Below are 5,310 nucleotides of genomic sequence, written 5' to 3'. Positions count from 1 at the left end.
CTAGAGAATGAATCTGACATGGCAACAAGCTTTCCCTAGAAATTTCAGTCCTAGGGAAATAATAATGCCCTCTTTGCAAACAGCATGTAGCACAGTTCGTATTTCAATTCAAATACATATTTGGTAACTGAATTCGAATAAAAAATTTGAATTTGGAATAACCAAACACGAAATCATGTTCCCTAAAAAAACACGAAATTATTTTGAATCTAGCTCCGAACATGCTAATAGAAATATAAGCATTAATTTCATCCAACCAAACATTCACGAGTTCATAGATAGTTAAAAAGATGTGACGACATCACAGATCCATTTCATACTCATCCCTACTTGCTACTCTACTAAACATCCCTAGCAAACAATTCTTCCTCGTCCTCGCTCTCATCACATTCTTCCTTGCTCTGACGACCTTCTTGGTTGCATATAATTGTCTACACAAACATCATGTGGCAGTTTCAGACTGCTAAGGAGAGACTTGCACTCATCCAATGTCTTTGGCATTTTATGGTTCTCAGGTAGGACATCACCAAACAAACCCAAGAATGCATTAATGCTTGCTGCGGACATCTTGTGCCGTGACATAACTGTCATCAAATGTGCAACTGCTGTTAGCTGTGGAAGACAAGTGCGATGATGGAGCGGCTCTTGTGCAGCACGCAACATGGCAGAAAACGCCTTAGCATCTGCTGTTGGTTCCTCTTGTACACTGCCAGCATGCTTTGCATCACCAACATCAGCTCTCGTTGTATCTAATCCATCAGGAGTGTTGTGTGCATGTCCCTCTGTAGGCACAGGGCTCTCTCCATGTTCTGTCCATCTAGTATACCCAGGCATAAACCCTCTCTTACACAGATGCATACTTAACACAGCCCTCCTCCGCCTGATTCCATTTCGACACTCGGTGCACGGACAAGGTACCCTTGATGTTTCAGCATTAGGATTAGAGACACCACTAAAAGCAAAGTCAAGAAAAGAATCCGTGTTGCGGACCCAATCATCCAAATGACGGCCACTGTCATTCCAACCTTGGTACATCCAGCTACGGTCTTCTACCGATGACATGACTTATGCTGCAACAATAAACTGTAACAGAAAAGAGTTGAGAGTAGAGACCATGTCACTGATACTGATCACATCATGCAAAAGCATATGCACGTAGTGTGAAACTTAGAAGCAAACATGTTTAATTCAGCGTGCAAACTAATAGCATGTCATCATCCTATCCAGTATATATTTTCGCTACAAGTTGGGATCTAAAGATGAGTGCAAACCAATAATATATAAGTTGGTTGTTTTACTAACTCTGCAATGTATAGTATTTACGAGAAGTTCATTTCTGTAGAGGTTAATTCTACCCATCTATCAAACACAGTAACCCAAGTTGGCTTGTTATTTTAGGGCCAAAAGCATGAACATGTAATTGTTACAGCTTGTATATGAACAAAAGCAATAATCACCGGGCCTTCACTAAGACTAATTTGTCAAAACTAATCAATGCCTTCACTAGCAGAAAACCAATAATCAGCAGGAGCCGCTGCTAAACAATGTAGCAAGCTCTACTAATGCGTTCAGCCCTCGATCCTGGCCATAGGAAACCAATAAATAAACAAGTTGCCAATTTTGCATTGTCACTGCACTAATTTGGCCAGCAGCTGCTACACTACAAGTTGGAATGAGAAGATGAGTGCGAACGGCAAACCAATAAGCACCTTTTCACCCATCCGTATTTTTTTATACTTGGTTCACTGCATTTGTATAGGTAAGTGCGCCTGATAAGCAGATCTAAACAAAATGTACTGTCGTGTGCATCTCACCCTAACTGCACCCGATAAGCAGATCTAACAATAAACAAAGATTACTTTCGTATGCATCTCACCTGGAGATCCGGCGGCGGTGTGGTGGGCTGGGGGCGGCAGCAGGAGGCACGGTCGTTGGATGCGGCGAAGAGGAGGCGCGGGCAGCCCACGCTCCAGGAGTCCAGGGAGAGGCGGGCGTGATGCGGGGAGGCCGGGGGGCGATTTGAGGAGTGCCGATTTATATGCACGCGTTGGAGAGTAGATGGCGGCGGCAAACCAGGGAGCGCTGACGGCGCCAAGAGTGAAAATGAGAGGGAGGGAGGCGCGCTAGGGTTACAGCAGTTTGGGAGTGAAAACGACCGGGGAAAACAATAAATCAATTATGTAGAGAACAAGAGTAGGAGCCAACAGACACGATTCATTGACTGGTGTGGCTCATATACGAGACAACATGTCTGGAGGTGATGACCCGCCGGCTATGGAGATCAAGGCAGCGGTAACCTCGATGATCGGTTGGGTACCCGAGGAGAGCACAGGGGGTAGAACGGGGGCTGAGCTTGTGAGATGTAGTGGCTGTTTGATTAGGATAGCACAGGCAGCCAAATACTCGAAGATGACTGAAATCTGGTTCAGTGCCGAGCAAACGCTGATGAGGTGTGATTGAACCACTGGACTGACATGGCCTGCGATTAATGAGATGAGTGGCAGTGTGTAGAGCTTCCACCCAGTAGGTTCCGGGCATGCCAGCATGAATAAGAAGACTGCGGACGCAGTCGTTGATGGTTCGAATGATCCGCTCGGCCTTTCCGTTTTGCGAAGAGGTGTACGGACAAGAGAGGCAAAACATGGTGCCGTGGGCAGCAAGATGGGTGCGCATGGCCAAGTTATCGAATTCACGGCCATTGTCAGCTTGGAGGGCGAGCAGTGGCATCTGAAACTGGGTGCGCACATATGCGTGGAAGGCAACAATGCAGGAGTAAACCTCAGATTTCGCACGCAATGGGAAAGTCCACACATAGTGGGAATAATCATCGATTAAAACCAAATAGTATTTGAATCCAGAAAAACTTGACAATGGAGATGTCCATACATCAGCATGTATTATTTGGAAAGGAACATAAGAAACTGAATTCGAATTGGAAAATGGCAGCCGGACATGCTTTCCTAGCTGACATGCTTCACAAGTGGTATGCTGGGACTTGCTGAACTGAAGATCAAGACTGGCCAATGTCTTGTGGAAGCTGCGACGCCCGGGATGACCTAAGCGCTGGTGCCACAGATCCATGGTGGGTGCAGTGGTCACAAGAGCTTGAGGTTGAGCCGACGTCAAGGGGTAAAGCTCGCCAGTGCTGTTACATCGGAGAATCTCCGCCCGCGTGAGGAGATCCTTAACAGAGAAACCAAGGGGATCAAACTCGACAGAAACATTATTATCGCGAGTAAGAGAGCGGACGGAGATCAAATTTTTAACAAGCGATGGTGAAATCAGAATGTTGTTGAGGTGGAGTGGAGAGGTTGCGGTGGAGATGTTGGCACGGCCACGCTGAGTGACTGGGAGTGATGCACCGTTGCCGACAGTGATGGGTATAGGGGAATAGACTGGTGTAATGGAGGAGAGATTACCGGTGCTGGAAGACATGTGAGACGAGGCTCCCGTGTCGAAGTACCACTCCGCGCTCTGGGGCTGCTGAGCGCCGGAGTTCACCAGGGCCGAGAGCATGGCCTGGTGGTTCCATACGTCGTGTGGTGTAGAGCTGGACGCGGCGCCGATGTGATGACTGGAGCCGGGCGGTGGAGCAGCGAAGTACGCCTGATTGGCCTGGATGCCAGGCCGGGGACCGAGAACGCCGGAGGCCGGGGGACGGAACGGCATTGGCCATGCCTGTACCATACCGGTCCACGGGTTCACCCCGGTCTGCCAGGCCGGAGGACGGGGTCCGCCGTAGTTGTTTCCGCCGCGACCACGGCCGCGCTTCTTGCCGCCACGATTGTTGTCGTTGCGTGGCGGTGCGCCGGAGCCGTAGGGGGCAGTTCGCGAACCGGAGTTGGATCCGGAATTGCCAGACCCGCCGTCGCCCGCGCCTGGTGCTGGTGGACGAGGAGCGGTGCCGTGGCCGCCGCCGGCGCCGGATCCGCCCGATCCGGAGCCGCTGGATGTCAGGAGGGCATGTTGCGCGTCGGTCTTGGCATGTTCGGCGTCGTACTTTTCCTCCAGCAGGAGATATGAGCGCGCGGAAAGGAAGGTGTGTGGAGGCTGCCTGGAGGTTATCGCCGGCACAGCATGGCGATATTTGGAGGAGAGGCCACGAAGCATATTGAGTACCTGAGAGGTTTCACGAACGGGCTGACCGACGTCGCGCAAGGCGTCAGCGAGGCGCTTGAGTTTTCCGGTGTAGGTGGCGATATCCATGTCGCCCTGGACAAGGGATCGGAACTCCGCCTCGAGGTACACGGCGCGATGGAGCTCGTTGTCGCGGAACTGCTCGCCGATCGCGCGCCAGATGGCATATGCCGTCGGCGTCGGCTGGCGCACGATAGCGCGGACGTCTTTGGAGATTGAATTATAGAGCCAGCCGAGGATACACTGATCAATCATGACCCAATGGGCGTCACGGCGATTAGCAGATGTAGGGGCAACGGTGAGGTGGGAGGTAAGGCCAAATTTGCCGACGACGGCGTCGAAGAAGCACCGCCATTCGGCGTAGTTGGACTCTTGGATATCAAGTTCGACTGGGACGTGGTGGCGGATATTGACAGATTGAATGACGGTGGAAGGGGGTGGGGGAAGAACGACGTCTTCGGTGAAGGAGGCGCCGCCATCAACAGAGGAAGAGGAGGAGACGTCATCCTCAACATCACCCTCGAACAGGGGATTGAGATCCATGGCGGCGATGGTTGGGGTGAGATCGCCGGCGTGGATGAGGGAAGGAGAAGGACCTAGACTGCTGATACCATGTAGAGAACAAGAGTAGGAGCCAACAGACACGATTCATTGACTGGTGTGGCTCATATACGAGTTTACAGAATGAAGGAACGGCTGACCACGCAGGGCGCCGGGACCTTCGGATCGTGGTGACCGTGGTCACCGTATACATGCAGATCGTGTGCCAGTATATCTATACAGTCTTCAACAAATTATCTCCGGATATCTCGGCAGTTTGGGAGTATTTTTTCTAGAAGTTTTAGGATCGTGTCCCGTCTTTCTTTAAAGAACACAAAAGACAACAATTCAGTTTACAGCGCGGTATTTAAGCCAACATACAAAACGTGCCATCTGCTAACATATCTTCTATCTTCTGTAACTAAATAGGAGAACCACTGCAGAATTTTCCTAGCTTCTCACGCTGCTACGTCACCATGGGCCCTACTATTATGATCTCCGTCAGGAAAATCATCTTCACGTCTAAACATTTTGCACCCACCAATTTCAAGCAGTTTCACGCGGAGACCACCTCAAAGCTCGTCTCTTTGCTGCTCCACTTCTCCAGCAATCAATGTAAAAAACTCAAGTCTC

General features: G+C 50.2%; 1 long non-coding RNA gene across 1 annotated transcript; it reads right to left on the bottom strand.

Annotated features, from left to right (window-relative positions):
* Positions 1–246: 246 nt before the first annotated feature.
* On the bottom strand, positions 247–2,134 carry LOC136466557 (uncharacterized). The gene is made up of 2 exons (XR_010761375.1): positions 1,877–2,134; positions 247–1,083 (listed from the first exon to the last, which is right to left on the bottom strand). It is a non-coding gene; the product is annotated as an uncharacterized lncRNA (long non-coding RNA).
* Between the last annotated feature and the right edge of the window lie 3,176 nt (positions 2,135–5,310).

Source organism: Miscanthus floridulus, chromosome 7 (assembly GCF_019320115.1).
Source record: "Miscanthus floridulus cultivar M001 chromosome 7, ASM1932011v1, whole genome shotgun sequence".
NCBI lineage: Eukaryota > Viridiplantae > Streptophyta > Magnoliopsida > Poales > Poaceae > Miscanthus > Miscanthus floridulus.
This window is presented reverse-complemented; position numbering and strand designations above follow the sequence as displayed.